Genomic DNA, 17,874 nt, shown 5'->3' with positions numbered 1-17,874 from the left:
GTTCCTGGCATTCATAAGTGCAGTTGGATAAAACTTAAGGAACAGAAGCTACAGAGTCTAAATTTCAGCAATAACACACTAAAATATCCAAATGCCCAGGTTTTAACAAAAGGCTCAAAAGATACAAAGAAATAGGAAGCAATAATGAAGTGAAGGAAAAGATTAAATCATTAGAAACCACCATTAAGGAGGATAAGAATTGGGACATTCCAGATAAAGACTTAAAAAAAAAAGGTCTTAAATATGGTAAAAGAAAAAAGGGACAAGAACTAAAGGAAATGAAGAAAATGATAGATGAACACAAAGAGAATATCAATAGTGCAATGGAAACTATGAAAAGGAGCCAAACAGAACTAAAAACTACAGTAAAAAATTAAAAATTCCCTAGAGGGGTTCAACAGCAGATCAGAAGAGGCAGAAGAAAGAATTAGTGGATCTGAAAATAAGTCAATAGAAATCATTTGGAGAAACAGAAAAAAGGAAGAATGAAGAAAGGTAAACACAGGTTGAAGAGCCTGTGGCATACCAATATACATTGTGGGAGTCCCAGAATGAGAAGAAAGAGAGAGAAGAATAAATAGACTATTCAAAGAAATAATGGCCAAAAACTTCCCAAATCCAATGGAAGATATGAATATACACATCTAGAAAGCTCGATGAACTTCAACAGGATATATACAAATAGACCTACACCATGGTATGTTATAATTAGATGGTCAAATGCCAGAGATAATGAGAGAAAACTGAAAGCTACAAGACAGAAGTAACATGTCATATAGAAGGGAGCCTCATTAAAATTAAATGCTAATTTCTCATCAGAAATCATAGACAGAAGAAGGCAAAAATTGCCACCTAAAAATTCTATATCTGGCAAAACTCTCTTTCAAAATGAAGAAGAGATTAACATATTCCCAGATGAACAAAAGCTGAGGGAGTTTGTCACTACTAGACTGGCCTGACAAGAGATGCTAAAGAGAGTTCTAGAGGTTGAAAAGAAAGGACACTAGACAATCAACCAATGACACATGAAGAAATAAGAATCTCTGGTCAGGGCAAATTTGGTTTGTAACTCCATTTTTTACTTTCTCTGGGATCTAAAAGGCAACTGCATAAAATATAGTTATGAATCAGAGATTTTGGACTCATAGCTTATAAACATGTAACTTGTGAAAAGAATTATAAAAAGGCGGGGGACAGAGGGGTAAAGGAACACAGTTTGTGTATAGTATTGAAGTTAAGATGTTATCAAAGCAAACAGGATTGACATGAAATTAGGGTGTTAAAGTCAAGCCTCATGGTAACTACAAAGAAAACACTGGAAAATAGACAAGGTCATAGAGGTAGAAATTAGAGTACAGGTTTCCATGGATGGGGAGTCGACGTAATGGAGTTAATGCATATTGGGTGTAGGTTTCTTTTGGGGGGAGATGGAAACATTTTAGTAATGAAACGTGATGAGGGTATTGCAATATTGTGAATGCGATTAACATCACTAAATTGTGTGCTTGGGAGTGGCTGAGATGGGAAAATTTATGCTATACATATGTTCCTACAATTAAAAAGAAAAAAAAAGGAAGAGCAACTAAAGAGACAATGAGAATTAAATGTATTGCATGATTCTGGACGGGAGCTAGCAAGGGAGAGAAAAGGCACAAGGGATATTATTAGGACACATGAAAATATTGGGAAACTAAATGTTTTATAGCAACGTTAACTTTCTTGTACTCAATAAGTACACTTAAGGTGGTTACAAAAGTGAATATCCTTGCTTTTAGGAAATGTACATGGCAGTATTGAGTATTCAAGGAGCGTGATGTATATACACCCTACACCTCAAGTGTTCAGAAAATGGATTGATAAATAGTTAATGATAGATAGATGAAAGAGAGAGAGAGGGAGGGAGGGAGGGGGAGGGAAGGGGATAGCAGGGGAGGAGAGAGGATGGGGAACAAAGAATGTGAGGAAGGAAGGGAGGAAGGGAGGGAGGGAGGAAGGAAGGAAGGAAAGATTTGGCAAATGTAACAACAACTTCTGGGAATCCGGGGTGCTAGGGGTGTGTTAGGGTTCTCTGTGTGGGGTTTGCATTGTTTTTGTAACTATCCTGTGGGACTGAACATATTTTAAAACAAAAAATTTTCAAAAATGGATTGCTACATTGTATGGCAATGCACCCTCCAGTAGGAGGAAAGGGTTACATGGGTGGAGTATAGTGTGCAGCCCTCTGGAGGACAAAGGCACTCTTCCCCCAGCTCCTAGAAGAGTCAGCTGCAGAAGGCTCAGGAGTGAGTCTTTTCCCAGAAACTGCTGGGTAGCACACATAGGTTCTGGCCCAAAGTGGCCCAAGGTATGGTCTCCTCTTAAGGACAGCCCACATTCAATCAGGCAACCAGCCTCCTTGCCTCATTCGGCACAATTCTGAAAGGCCAACCCAGCTCCCATTAGATTGACTGAGGTCTCTGTTAAAACTGGATCACTGCCCAAACTTCTGCCCAGTCCTGGGTCCCTCGCTTCCTTTACAGATAGATGTGTGTCCCAGAGAGCACGCCCAGTAAACCCCAAGGGGACAAGTCTCTATCTCCGCAACTATTCCTGGCAAACCCTACCTAAGTCAGTAAGTGTTGTCCCAGTCCCAAGGAGTCTGGTTTTTATTTTGTTTGTTTGTTTTGTTTTGCACAAAACTTCACTTGCCTAAACAATTTCTATTTATTAAAAAGGAGATTGGGAAGCAAGAGTGGTGAAGCTGCCATTTGGAAATCTGTCTGTGGTAGATAGGGACAGCTCTGAGAGTTCTGTAAATAGTTCCTGAATTTTCTGTGCTTCCAGTGAGTTTTATTAATGAATCTAAGAACAACTGACCTTTAGTAGTTCCATTCACGGGTACAATTTGCTAATTGAAAGGCTGCCTGGAACTAAAAACAGACTTTGCATACCAAAGCACTCCTACATATCAGCAACAAAGGGCTCTCAAGAGATTTTAGGTTTACAAAAGCACATTCATGGTTGGAAATTTATGGGTTTAGCATTTGCAATCAAGCCACTTCATATCTTTAGATTTTCAATCTGAGGCTTGAAAACAGGCAGGTACGGTCATGGAACATTAATTGGAAATAATGAAGCTTTCTCTGGTACCCCTGAAACCACCCTGAGTGAGAGACACTTGATTTAAAGTTCATGCAATGTGTACTGTGCTTGCCAACCCTCCCTAATTAAATTATCTGTACTAAATGTGCATACTTGAATAATTTCTTAACACAACAGAAAACAAATGATCACAGTGATGTGAGAAAAAGGGCAGTCATGCTTCTACCTTAAGTTGGATGGGTTGTTGACCTTGAATTCCAGTTATGGTAGAAAGGGCTTCTCTAAGGAAGAGCAGATATTGATCCAAAGGCTTCCCATCATGACTCATCCAGTGTAACTTGTATACAGACAGAAGAATAGTGAGTGCCAGGGCTCATTTAACTTCCTCCACGCTGACCAACTGATCAAAGAAGTCAAGATTTGGGGACAAAGGCAAATGAAGTCCTAGTCCAGCACCCTCAGTGTTGGCAGCTTACTAGAGCTGAAGCAGTACAGAAGCAGTGGCATGAAAGAAGTAAAGCTGAAGTCCTAAGGCAAAAGGAATTCCTTGGTACTATCAAGAAAGTGAAAAGATAACCCCAGAATGAGAGAAACAATTTGCAAACCACTTATCTAATAAGGAACTGGTATCCAGAATATATAACTCAACCACAAAACGACAAATAAGCCCAATTAAAAAACGACAATGGATATGAATAGACATTTCCCCAAGGAAGATACAGAAATGGCCAATAAGCACATGGAAAGATACTTAATTTCCTTAGCCATTAAGGAAATGTAAATCAAATCTACAATGCAGATACCACTTTACACACACTAGGATGTGTGTAATAATAAATATAATATAATATATAATATAATATAATTAAAAGTACAGACAATTACAAATGTTGAGGAGGATGTAGAGAAATTGGAACCCTTGTATATTGCCAGAGGGAACAGAAAATGGTACAGCTTTGGGAAACAATTTGACAGTTCCTCAAAAAGTTAACATTTTTGTTGAATTGTGTTCCAGTAGCCTTGATTCTTGAAGATGACTGTTTAACGATATACTTATTACAGTGTGACTATGTCTGATAGACAGACTGCGTCTGATGGTCAGACTGTGTCTGATGCTCCTTTTGTCCAGGTGAGTAAAAAACCCAAAAGATAAAAAAATAAATTAATAATAGGGGGAGATAAAGGATGCAAATGGGGTAGATTGAAAATCTGTGGATCAATGAGAGGGAGGGTTAAGGGGTATGGGATGTAAGAGTTTTTTTTTTTTCCTTTTATTCCTTTTTCTGGAGTGATGCAAAGTTCTAAAAATGATCATCATGAAGAAACATAACTATGTGATGAAGATGAGCCACTGATTATGTAATATGGTTGGACTGTATGTGTGTGGATATTTCTCAATAAAAATATATTTTTAAAAGTCAAAGTGTTGGTAATGGATGGTGGTGATGGTAGCACAACATTGTGAACATAATTAACTAGCACTGAATTATACATTTGAATGTGGTTAAAAGGGGAAATTTTAAGTTGTCTATATGTGACTAGAATATAAATATTAAAAAACACACCATAAAATAGTGAACCCTAATGTAAATGATGGGCTCTAGTTAATAGTACCAAGCAAGTTAGATGGGGGGAGGGGAGAGGTGACCCTAATACCCATAATAAAAAGTTACTTGTGTCCTGTACACATCTACCTCGCCACTGTATACCTAGCTCTCATTCAGGTCAGTACCGGAAAAGAACCAGTGATAAGTGCAGCTCATCAATCCCTTATCAGCACAGCCAGAGAGGGAAGGGCCCCTCCAAGTCCTTATAATGCAAGAATCTGACCTCAGGTTGCTCCTCCTCCTCTGGGGAAATGCCAGCACTCATCTTCTGTTCAACATGTACTTTTGGTACACATTAAAGTTTTTGAGCTGTACACCATGCCTAGTCTTGGATTCTGTAGCAGTACATAATGATTAGTCCTCAAGTTTTTCCTGTGGCTGATTCAAGAACTTCACAGCGTCAGTCTCCAGTCGAGGTCTCACCTCTAAGAATTCCCGGAGTTCTGGTATCCAGCTGAAATTCCTGGAGCTCTGCAGCATGCAGCCTAGAATTCCTGGGGCTCTCAGGCATCAAGCTTTTTGTTTTTTCCTTTTACAATGGGGATTTATTAATTGACAACGTACAATTCTTAGGCTGTGAAAATGTTCAAATTAAGGCATCAACAGGACGATACCATCTCTGAAGAAAGGCTTCCGGCATCTAGAACACCTCTGTCACATGGGAAGTCACATGTCCAGTGTCTGCTTGTCCTCCTCTCCTGAGTTTTGTTGCTTTCAGCTTCTGACTTCAGCGGCTCCCTCTCTCAGCTCCTCTAGGGGCTTTTTCTCTAACTCTTTCCTGGGCTTTTTCTGTCTTTTATCCTCATAAATCCACTAAAAGGATTAAGGCTCACCTTGAATGGGCTGGGTCACATCTCAAGTGAAAGAGCCTAATCAAAAGGCCCCACCTGCAACAGGTCTGTACCCACAGGAATGGATTAAAAGAACATGGCCTTCTCTGGGGTATTAACAGCTTCAAAATAGCACCAGCGATGAACCCAACAATATTTTGCATCAGAAACGAAGAGCAAATGTCCTGTATATTTGTTTCTTCGTTTTTTTTCTTTACATTGTTACTTGCAACCTGAGTCCTCATTGCTTCTTGTCAGAATTTCCTGCTCAGATACCTTGATAACTCCTCATCATCTACAGAATAAGTTCTTAACTTCTTTGCCTGCTTATCAAGGACTTGATGTGATTTAAAAAAATATTTTCATTGTAAACAACAAGCAAACATACAAACATCTTTGACATGGTTACAATCGATGGCTCACAATAGCATCACATAGCTGTGTATTAATCACCACGATCATTGTTTTGAACATTTGTATCTCTCCAATAAAAGAAATAAAAAGGAAAAAAGAAATAACTCATACATAGCATCAAGCTTTTAAAACTATTTGGCTATTGTGCCGGTTTGAAAGTGTTGTATACCCCATGACCTTTAATTCTGATTTAATATTTCAGAGTGGAAACCATTTTGATTAGATTATCTCCATGGAGATGTGGCACTTCCAGTTGTGGGTGTGAACTTTGGATGAGATTATCTCCAGACATGATATGCCCAATTAGAGATGTGGCCTTTTGATTAGATGGAGATATGACTCTGCCCATTCAAGGTGGTTCTTAATTAGTTTACTGGAGTCTCTAAAAGGGGAAGTATTTTGAAGAAACCTCACATGCAGACATTTAGAGAAAAGTTGCTTCACAACTGACAGAGACACAGATGTTTGAAGATGCTTGGAGTGCCAACAGAGAGAGCAGAGGCCTAGATATGGGCAAAGCCCAGTGCATGTTCCCATGTGCCATCCCATGAGATGCTATACAAGCCAGAACCCAGAGTGGTGTCCCAGTGGAGCTAAGTAAAGGCCCATAGATGCTTAGAGAGGAAATCATTGGCATCAGAGGCTGGAAGCAACAAAACCAGGAACAAGGACCAGCAGACACCAACCACGTGCCTTCCCAGCTGTCAGAGGTGTTCTGGATGGCATCAGCCTTTCTTAAATGAAGGTAACCTCTTGTTGGTGCCTTAATTTGGACATGTTCATAGCGTTAGTACTGTAAATTTGTAACGTAATAAATCCCCTTTATAAAAGCCATTCCTTTTCTGGTAACTTAACAAACTAATATAGCTGTACACATTGATTAGTCCTTGAATTCTTTCCTGTGACTGAGTCAAGAACTCTCAGAGCTCCAGCCCTTGTTTGAGGTCTCAATTTCTCTAAGAACTCCTGGGGCTGTTCAACATCAGTACAATAAAAAAATGTCTCATTAATTGTAACAAATGTACCAAACTGATGCAAAGTGTGAATAATAGGGTGGTATATGAGAATTCTTTATTTTATGCATGATTTTTCTATTAATTTGCATCTTCTCTAATAAAAAAATAAAATTTAAAAAAACAGTAAAACATAGGGTTACCATAAGACCTCAAAATTCCATCCAAGAGAATTGAATGCCTACATTCATTGCAGCATTATTCATAATAGACAAAAAATGGAAACAACCCAATGTTCATCAAGCAATGAATGGATCGATAAAAGTGGTAAATCCATGCAATGGAAAATTATTTGGCTATTAAAAATAATGAAGTATTGATACCTGCTAAAACATGGATATACCTTGAAAACACGCTAAGAGAAAGAATCCAGTCACAAAAGAACACATATTGTATGATTCCATATGTGTGAAATGACCAGAATAGGCAAGCCTATAGAGATGACAAAAATGTTCTAAATTTAGATTGTGGTGATGGTTGCATACCTCTATGAATATACTAAAGCCATTGAATTGCAAACTTTGAATGGGTGAATTTTATGGCATGTGACATATCTCTCAATACAGATGTCATTTTTTTAAAGGACTTCCTCACATTAATTAAGATTGCCCCCTCCATTTCTTCTCTGAACCTGGGTCCAACATGGCAAAGTAGCTACTCGTTCTCAGTCCATTGGGAGAAGGTACAGATATTATTCTATAACTGATCTATATTTTAATCTCTCTGTGCATATTTTCCATTCAAGCTAGAGCTAACATGTATGACATCTCCCCAATCAAAAAATTTATAAAAAGGGAAAATTCATGTGTGTTTCGGTTGGCTAAAACTGCCAGAAAGTAATATACCAGAAACGGATTGGTTTTTACAAAGGAGATTTATTAGGTTACAAATGTATTGTTCTGAGGCCATGAAAGTGCTCAAATTAAGGCATCCAGAGAAAGACACTTTGACTTTGAAGAAAGGTTGCCAGTATCTGGAACATTCCTGTCACATGGAAGGCACGTGGCTGGCATCCACTGGTCCTTGCTCCTGGTTCATTGCTTTCAGCTTCTGATTCCAGTGGCTTTCTCTCTAAGCATTTGTGGGTTCTCATTTAGCTCCTCCAGGTAAAACTCTGGGTTTCATCTCTTTGCTTAGCATCCTCAAATGTTTGTGTGTCTTGATTTCATCTCTGCCATCTGTTGGCTCTTAGCTCTCTCTGTTTTCTGTCTTTTACTATCTTCATAGAGGACTCCAGTAAAAGCATTAAGACCCACCTTGAATGGGTGGGGTCACATCTCCATGGAAACAACCCAATCAAAAGGTCCTACCTAAAAAATAGGTCTGCCCCCACAAGACTGGATGAGAAGAACATGGCTTTTCTGGGGTAAATGAGAGTTTCAAACCAGTACAAAGTAAAACAGTTTTTTCAGAGCAGGCACTTAGCTTGGTGGCACCTTTGCTACAGTACTGAGTCCTATGGAGCTGTGTCTTTTCCATGACCTACTCTTCATTGTATGTGTGGTGTATTCTTTAATAGCAAATATTCCTCCTCTCCTTTGAGGCTGTCCTACCTCCACCCCTACCTCCCACCCTCGGGAGGAGTACTTTTCTAATGAAATTGGGTTTGATCATGTGACTTGCTTTGACTAACGGAATGAGGATACTGAGTCATGCTAGTTCCACATAGAGGCTTGAAGAAGCTCTGAAATTTCTCCCAAATTCTTGTACTCCTGTCATCATCATGAGACAGCGTACTTCCCTCAGGCTGAGTTCCAGAATAGAAGACATGGAAAAGACCTGAAGCCAGACTCAGCCTAGAGCAGAGCTACCACAGATTGCCATGACCTCCAAGGGAAAAATAAATGCTTATTGTTATAAATCACTGAGTTTCATGTTTGCTTGTTTGTTTATATCCCACCATCACAGTGAAAGCTAACTAGCACAATCACCATTTTATTCATTCAGAAAACATATTTTGAGCATAAGCCATGCATCAGATTTTGTGACTATTCTTTTTTGGATAAGACTTAACCTTTGCTCTGAGAGACCCTACAGCCTAGAAGGTAAGATAGAAAAGGACCTGAATAACCAAAATACAAAAGATGTGGTGAGTGATATGAGAGAAATAAAGTAAAATAAGAGGTTCAGAGCAGGAAGAGATTATTTCTGGCTCAAAGGGATTATGGAAGCTTCTCGGAAAAGGTAACATTTGAGGGGGACCTTTGAATAATGTTTTGAGATAAAATTATTGGGGTGGAGAAGACCTTTACAAATAGAGAAAATAGTGTAAGTAGAGGCACAGAAATGAGAAACTGCACTATGAAAAAACCAGTGTTCTGATGTGGAGCCATGTAAATAATGTCTCTTGGTCAAGGTGAGGGCTTACATCCTGCAGCCAATGGGAAAAAGCCAGTGGTCTGATACGGAGCCAAATAAACAATGTCTCTTGGTCAAAATGAGGGCTTACATCCTACAACCAATGGGGAGATGGGATGAATCCACCCCAGCACTGCCAGTGTGGAAAGAAGTCCACACCCAAGGACTAGGAGGGATAGTACGCCTCACTGGATGCCACTATAAGAGAGTGAACAACTGGAGAACAGGTGCTTTCCCCATGCGCTGCCCTACCTCTATGCCCTGGTCTTCATGCTAGACAAGCCCCTGGAATTTATATAACTCACCAAGGAGAAAAGAGGGGGAACAGAGAAAATTCTAAAATTCCTGACACACCCTACAGTGATGGGTTTACCTGGAATTGGTTAGATTAAGATTTCTATCTTTAGGAAAACTAGGGACTTAAGGTAGACTTTACGCTTAGTTACAGGAAAACAAAGGCAGCTATGTTTCTGTATACCTAAGTTTGTGCCTCTGAAATTCATACTTGCTATACATGCAGGAAAGGAGCAGCTGCTCCCAATGAGGATATATAAATAGCTTAGAAAACCAGGTCCTTGGGTTCTTGCTCAGATGTCTTGTTTCTTTAGATAATGTTTCATTTCTTTCCATTTGCTAAAATAAAGTCCTGTGAGTTTTTCATATATTTTGCAACGATTACAACCTAAGCAGAAATACTAAACCCAAAAGAAAAATCAACATACTTGCTTTAAACACTGAAGTTATGCTTTGGAAATGTGGTATTTCCTCCCAAATATTTCTATTATAACATCCTTACTCACAATTCCACTTTGTTTCAAAAATGCATTTATACTAAAGGAAACCTGAACGTTCCTTTGCTACAATAAAATGGAAACAGATCACAAACACACTGATAAGACTTTAAACTGTGGCAAAATTGTACATGCATTTTTGACAGTCAGGGTTCTAATTTTTACTTAGGTATATTTTTATGAAACCAAAACAATTGGGAAGTATATCCTTAAATTTATTCCAGCTCAATCTTAGGATAACCATTAGGTTTCCAGAAGGTTATGGTACCTTCCATTACAGCAGTGGGTTTAAAGGGACTGATTTTGGCACCTCCAGCAAACTCCAGTGGGAGCGTTGGAGTGGACCTGGTTCTAATCCTGCCTCTACCAGTAATTCTGCATGACGTTTGGCAAGGCCCTTTGTGTCGCTAGATCTCATTTCCTTATTCTTACAATGAAGGGGTTCCTAGATGATCTGAAGGCCCTTTCCAGTTGACACATTCTTTGATTCTATTTTATTCTATGAAACTTTCAGATTTAGAGCTTGACAATTAAATCCTTTAAAGTTTTACAACAATTTCTACTATTAGCATATGTTTTGATCAAAGTCCCTCGGAGGTCATTTTATTCATCTACTGGTTTAGCTACCTAGGCTGCTGAAAGTAAATACTGTGAAATGGGTTGGGTTAAAAATGGGAATATATCTGTTCGTGGTTTTGAGGCTGAGAAAATGTCCAAATCAAGACATCATCAAGGCAATACTTTCTTCCCAGCAATCCTCAGATCACATGGCAAGGCACACTGTAAGGTATATGGCAGCATCACTGCTCTCTTCCTTCTCTTCTAGGTTTCACTGATTTCAGTGTCTTGCCTCTGTGGCTTTCTCTCTCTGTGTCTGATTTTCATTCCCTTGTAAAGGACCCGAGTAATAGGATTAAGACCCATCCTTATTGAGGTGGGCCACATTTTAACTAAAGTAACCTCATCAAAAGCTCCTACTTACAATGGGTTCACATCCACAGGAATGGATTAGATTTAAGAACACACTTTTCTGGAGTACAGACAGCTTCAAACCACCACATCTTCCTAAAGGTTGATCCAGAAGTTATCTTTATACTTACACCAAGGGGGTAGATGCTAAATAAGTTGTATTATTCTATGCAGCCTTTCTTCTCAGATCAATTAGTTCTGTCTTGCTGAATGGAAGGGACTGGCTCATTCTGTAAGGAAAAGTATCATCCCATGGAAGGAGAAAGTTAACATGATTTTCCATTTGGAAGAGAACCAGTAACGTTCCAAAAGACAAATCTTTGCCTAATCCCTTTATTCTATATGCCTCATTGGCAGTTCATTAAGGTAACATTTGGGACAGCTAACTGTACTGGTAATTTTCTTTCAAGCACAATTTTGCTAAATACCGAGCTCAGAAACATTGCAATCAGTGAAAAGAATGACATGCTAGGAGGAGGTACAATAAGATTACAGAGGAGAAAGAGAGAAACAAGGAAGAAGAATAAGATAATGATTCTAAAAGATCCCAGAAAAGAACTGTAATAGTATTTTAAGTTTGAATGGGAAAAGGCATTCCATTAGCAGTATAATATGATAAACAATAAAAAGGAAGCAGAAAAGAAGGAAGGGATTGATTTGGTGGTCAGTAATGGAAAATGAAAAATTACTAGTCTGAATAAAGAACTAGAAAAGGTGAAAATAAAAATAATCATAAATGCTAACATTCTTCCCATCAGCATGGCTGAATTATGTCTTTATCACTATATTTATTCTATCTCAAAGGTTTATTTCACTCACGGCTAAATTGTTATAGGGTATGTAAGTGATTTATTAATATGACTAATTGTACTTGTATTTCTTCTTCTTTATTCAGGCTTTTATTTCCCCACTTTTCAACGCGACCTTTGATGGCAGTGAGTTAGACAAATGAATAGTTATTATACAATAGCATATGCATGTATGAGTTAATTAAAGGAAGGTTAAGATAACACGAGGAGGAACTGAAGACAATGTTTTGATTTTGCCCAAAATATTACTTTTCTTAAATCCACTCAAAAGAGTATTCAAATTAAATGTAAATAAATTCTTATGAATCTAGCCTCAAGGATTAGCGGTAAGCATTTAAAGTTAAAAGTTTTGAAATGGTGGTCAAATAATTACGTCAAGATTCGCATCACATTAAAACTCAGGTTACACTGAATATTTTGAAGAAAGTTCAGGATATATAACTAGATGCATCATGATAACCGGTTAAAAAAGTAGAAATGAATATAATGTTTACATAATTTTTAAGGAATTTCTTTCTCAAAGAATGCTTATAGTGCTTTTAGCTTATTTGTAAAGATTTCACACTTAAATTCATTAGTGTCCTTAAATAATTTAAATAATTTGAGATAAGTAGTCCAAAAGTACATAGGCCACTTTAATTTTTCTTGTATTACAAAAGGCCCATCTAAAGCAGGACCCCCGCAGTCCAAGGTGGTTTGAGGTTCATACTACTCAAATACTTTACTCTAAAAGAATGCTTTTCTGGTGTGCAGACCCAAATGAAAAGGCAACATAGGTAAATTCAGCATCATAAATCTATGACATAATATGATGAGTTCATTTTGCAGAGTAACAAGGAATATGATCAGTTCCTAGAAGGACCTCAAGCATCTAGCACAGTAGGTAGATGAGGTTTAGACAGGCGACAATGTGACTTACCCAGAGTCATGTGACTCCTCAGAAAACGAGCCGCGAGGAGGGACCCAAACCTCTTCATTTTTAGGGCCCTGCTATTTATGACTCTCTATGCTACTCAATTGCAGCTTGACTTTCTCTTAGTCCAGTATTTTAAAATTAGCTCTGGGAAGTGCTGTACACCTTACATGTTCTGGTATTATCAGGTGAATTAAAAGCTAATCTTGGGTTCTACATAAATACGATAGGGTATAGGGTTACAAAAGATATGCAACGGCACTTACCTTATAAATTGCCTCTCCTTTAGGAAACAAGGCAATGGAACTCCTATTTCTGTGCCAATAATCAGAACTCAGGGTCTATATTTCAAGTTTTATTACTACCTCTCTATGTGAACCTTCAATTACATTTATTGAGCAAACTACTCTCGACAAGTGTTGATAAATAAATACTATTCCTTAACATCATTTATTATATCCATGAACACTTTGCATGTATTAAGGCATTTAATCCTCAAAATAATTCCATTTAGATAATATGCTTATCATCATTTTACCCATAAAAAACAAAACAAGCATAGACAGGTTAAACAACTTGTTTCTGGTCACAGGGTAAACAGTAGAGGCAGGACTGTAGTCTTGACAGTTTGGCTCTGGAGCCCCAGCTCAATGAACAGAGCAAAGTCCCTGCCCCCACGGAGCTCTAGGGTTAAGTTGAAGACAAACTCAAATAATAGGGAGGATAATTTCTATTTTGTGTATGAGGGCTGTTTACGGTATTCAGCCTTCTTACTTGCCTTGAGGAAATTAAAAATTGGTGTGGCACAAATGCCAAAGGGGAAAAAAAATTACTATTCAGATTCTGACACTCAAAATAGGATTTTTCGGTAGCAAAATAGGCTTGAAAGCCAGGTATTATTGAGATACACTACAAAGGGAAGAAAGGCAAGTCAAGTGCCAGGTTTGGTTGCCCACACCATAGAGTTTTATGTAAGGGAGGGGCCACAGCCAGTCAGGAAGAAGTGGAGGGCAGCCTCTCTTTCCAACTCCGAGGAACTATGAGAAGATGGCCAACAGGTAGCAAACTGTATGTCCGATAGATAATGGGAAAATTCAGGGCAGGATAGTTTAGGGGTCTGACAGGGAGTTCTGTCAGCCTAAATAAAAGTGAGGACAGCATGTTCAAGCAGAGAGAGGTTCTACTTTGCCCTGCTGAGCTACCCAAGCATCTCTTGTGGCAGGGTGTTCAGTGGAGACCCAGCATCCCAGCAGGAGAGTCTGGAGCTACGGCACCTGGAAAGGGCGCAGGATGGAAGACAGAACAGAGAGGTGGAGGAATCCACACCTGGAGGGATGGGGGAGCTCCATTTCTGTGGAAAGAGGCCAACAGCTCTCCCTGAGCTGAGAAAGAACTGAGTGCTAGTTCAGTAGTTGCAGACCCCACCTGAATGCCAGGAGAGCCCCTCTCAGCTGGTGTCTGAGAGACTCAGAGCTCCTTGAGGATCCTGCAGTCCCCAATGGAAGCCAGCTAGCCTTCCTCCCTCCCTCCACGAACCCAGAGACCAACCCAGAGGAGAGGGTTTGGAGGCATGGAAATAAGCGACTAAGCTATTATCCCCAAAGAATGAGTATTAACAATGGGACATTTAAATTATTACTGCAAACTAAGTTTATAAAGCTAGTGTGAATTTAGCCACCTTTTTCTCCCAAAGCAAAGGGAATGGAGGTAGGAGTTGTCAGTTCACGAGGAGTCCAAAACAGGTGTAAACCAATTAAAGAAACTGTACTTGATCTGCACAAAAATGTCATACTCTGTGCACTGTTTCTATGCTGTTCTACACATAAACAGTTAGCTACACTGATGTGTAGGAAGTTTTATGGTAGAATAATAAAACACTGTATATTATGTATCAGATTGTCTACACGTGTATTAACTCATTTAATGTTTGCCCTCATTATCCCCATTTCACAGATGAGGAAACTGAGGCACAGAGAGGTCAAATAATTGGCTCAAGTCACACAGTTGTGGTCAAAGAACTGGGATTGGACTCATGCAGTCTGGCTCAGGAGTCCATGCTCTTAACACACATGCTATGCTCTGCACATACAAAGAATGAGGGGAATGCAGGATGATGTGACCGGCTCTGTCCACTTGCAGAGCAGCTTCTCAGAGGCAATGTTGTTGAGCCTTGGAGGTAAAGGAGGGAAGGAAGAGAGGTAAAAAACTGGAACAAAGTCACCAACACCTAAAGGAATATGAATGCAGGGAAGGACACATGCAAAAAGGATAAGTTCCCAGGCTTTCTAGAATGTTCTATATGTGAGTATCTCTAGAGTTACTGTGTAGTAATTTTCTTAATACCTAAGATTTCTTTCTTTCTGATCAAGAATCCAAACTCTAAGACCTCCATACTTTGACTTAACTTCCACTACCATGCCACTTTCTTTCACGGCCACTCTGTATAAAGAAACAGTTTTTACTACTTTATAAGAATGTCTAACAATGACCATGTGACAATAAAGCACAGTTAATCAGGGATACTTAGCAGTCAGCCAGGCTCACTCGCTAGCTAAATGATTCACTGATCACCAGGCTGCAGGACTGAGATTCAAATTTCAGCCTCACCAGAGCAGCTCACCAATAGCCAACAACAGGAAAGTTAAATCTGAGAATACGGCCGGTCTGCTATGATTTGTGGGCTGGACTACAACGCGTGTGATGGAGAATGGGGGGGCGAGGAGGCCGGGGTGGGGGGTTGTTGCAGGGCTGGGTTCTGCCTGGCCCCATATGGCAGCCCAGGAAGAGCTTGGAGTCTGAGGGAAAAAAAAGGGGGCCCAAAGAAAGACCCGGCAACACTGACATTCTCTCAATCTGGAAAGTACTTTGGAGATTTTGTCTTTCCTAAACTATTTCCTATGTTTTATTTCTTATGTTGTAAATTTTCAATAAATGTTTTTTTGCCTTTTTTCCCATTGAATAGTCATCCTTTTAAACAACTTGAAGATTTAGATTTTTAAAAAGTATTTTTATTGAGAAATCTTCACACATGTACAGTCCATCCATAGACTACAATCAGTGGTGCCCAATTATCATCACATAGTTGTGTATTCATCACTGTGGTAGTTAGATTCAGTTGTCACCTTGGCCAGGTAAAGGTACCTAGTTCTGTTGCTCATGGTACCTAGTACCATGAGCCAATGGTATGTGATCCTCATCTGTTGCTCATTACATCTGCAGTCAGCTAGGAGGCCTGCCTGCTATAATGATGGTTTGATTTAATTGGCTGGTGCTTAAATGAGAGACCTCAACTGTAGCACAGCCCAAGCAGCTCAGCATACCTCATCTCAGCACTCGCAGCTCAGCCCAGGCCTTTGGAGATGCAGAAAGAAATCATCCTGGGGTAAGGTGTTAGAACCTAGAGGCCTGGAGAGAAGGCCAGCAGAGACCACTCTGTGCCTTCCCACGTAAGAAAGAACCTCAGTTGAAAGTTAGCTGCCTTTCCTCTGAAGAACTAAAGAAATAAATCCCCTCTTATTAAAAGCCAATCTGTCTCTGGTGTGTTGCATTCCAGCAGCTAGCAAACTAGAACAATCACTATGATCGTTTTCAGAACATCTGCATCAAAAAAGATGTTCTGTTTCCTACTCCAGAAAAAGAAATAAAAAGAAAAAAAAAAAACCCGTACATCCCATACCCCTGCCTCTCGTTGACCATTAATATTTCAATCTACGCAATTTATTTTACCCATTAACCCCCTATTATTTATTTATTTATTTATCCATATTCTCCCACTCATCTGTCATACCCTGGACAAAAGGAGCATCAAACACAAGGTTTTCACAATTACACATCACACTGTAAAAGCTGTATCGCTATATACTCATCTTCAAGAAAAAAGGCTACTGGAACACAGCCCTACAGTTTCAGATACTTTCCCCTAGCCACTCTAATACACCATAAACTAAAAAGGGAATATCTATATAATGCATAAGAATAAGCTCCAGGATAACCTGTTGACTCTGTTTGAAATCTCTCAGCCACTGACACTTTATTTTGTCTCATTTCTCTCTTTCCTCTTTTGGTTGAGAAGGTTTTCTCAATCCTTTATTCCAAGTCCCAACTCATCCCAGGATTTCTGTCCCACATTACTAGGGAGGTCTACATCCCTGGGAGTCAAGCCCCACGTAGAGGGGTAGGTCAGTGAGTTCACTTGCAGTGTTAGCTTATATAGAGAGAGGTCACATCTGAGCAACAAAGATTGGGGTGACTCTTAGGCATAATTTTAAGTAGGCTTTGCCTATGCTTTGCAGGGATAAGTTTCATAGGGGCAAACTACAAAAACGAGGGCTCAGCCTATCGATTTGGTTGACCCCACTGCTTGCAAGAATATCAGGAATTCTCCAAACGGGGAAGCTGAAAATTTCCCCGTTTCTCGCCATTTCCCCAAAGGGAGTTTGCAAGTACTTTCTATTCACTGTTCAAATCACTCTGGGATTTACTGGGGCATCACACTGACCTGGACAAACCAACAAAATCTCATGCTCTATTCACGGTTCAATGTGCATATGGTGTTCAATTAAACTGACAAAACAAGTTAAATTAGGAAATGCACTAGTTAAAATATAAATTTTGCACCAAATAAACATTTCTGCCTTTAGATTCACACAGAAGTTGAAGTTTAAAAATATGAATGGCTACTTGAAACACCCTGCTATACTGACATTGTTTTGTTCTTCCTCCTCATGCATAAACATTTTTTAATTTGTACATTTAGTCACTATCATTGTACACTCTAGGCATTCCTAAATTATACCATCTCTGTCTTTATCATCTCTATTTTCTTCTGGTTTCATACATGGTTTCATACAATACTACCTGATTGTAACACAATTATGTAAGTACACTGAATGAAGCTGAATGGGAGAATGATAGAGGGAGAAAGGGCTGGAAACATGTCTGAAAGTGTTCTTTACGTGAAAAGTTTAAAATTTTTACATGATTGAATCTACACATTTTTCTTTTGTAGAGTCTTTTTTTATTTGTTTATATTTATTTTATTAAAATGACCTTCCTCACTCCAGCTCAGAAGGGGAGCCCCTTTATATTT

The 17,874-nt window shown here is 39.1% G+C and overlaps 1 protein-coding gene across 3 annotated transcripts in view; it reads right to left on the bottom strand.

Annotated features, from left to right (window-relative positions):
- PSD3 (pleckstrin and Sec7 domain containing 3) overlaps nucleotides 1–17,874 on the bottom strand; it is a 661,802-nt gene that overhangs the window by 584,358 nt on the left and 59,570 nt on the right. The window contains exon 1 of one of the 3 annotated variants that reach the window (XM_077152670.1): nucleotides 11,195–11,293. The exons of the other annotated variants lie outside the window; for them this stretch is intronic. The gene's annotated coding sequence lies outside the window, so the exon portion shown is untranslated. Of the gene's footprint in view, nucleotides 1–11,194; nucleotides 11,294–17,874 lie in introns of those variants that run through there. 3 annotated transcript variants of the gene reach the window in all.

The sequence above is a fragment of the Tamandua tetradactyla genome, chromosome 3 (genome assembly GCF_023851605.1).
Source record: "Tamandua tetradactyla isolate mTamTet1 chromosome 3, mTamTet1.pri, whole genome shotgun sequence".
Taxonomy (NCBI): Eukaryota; Metazoa; Chordata; class Mammalia; order Pilosa; family Myrmecophagidae; genus Tamandua; species Tamandua tetradactyla.
Note: the sequence above shows the minus strand (reverse complement) of the source record. Positions and strands in the feature narration are given on the sequence as shown.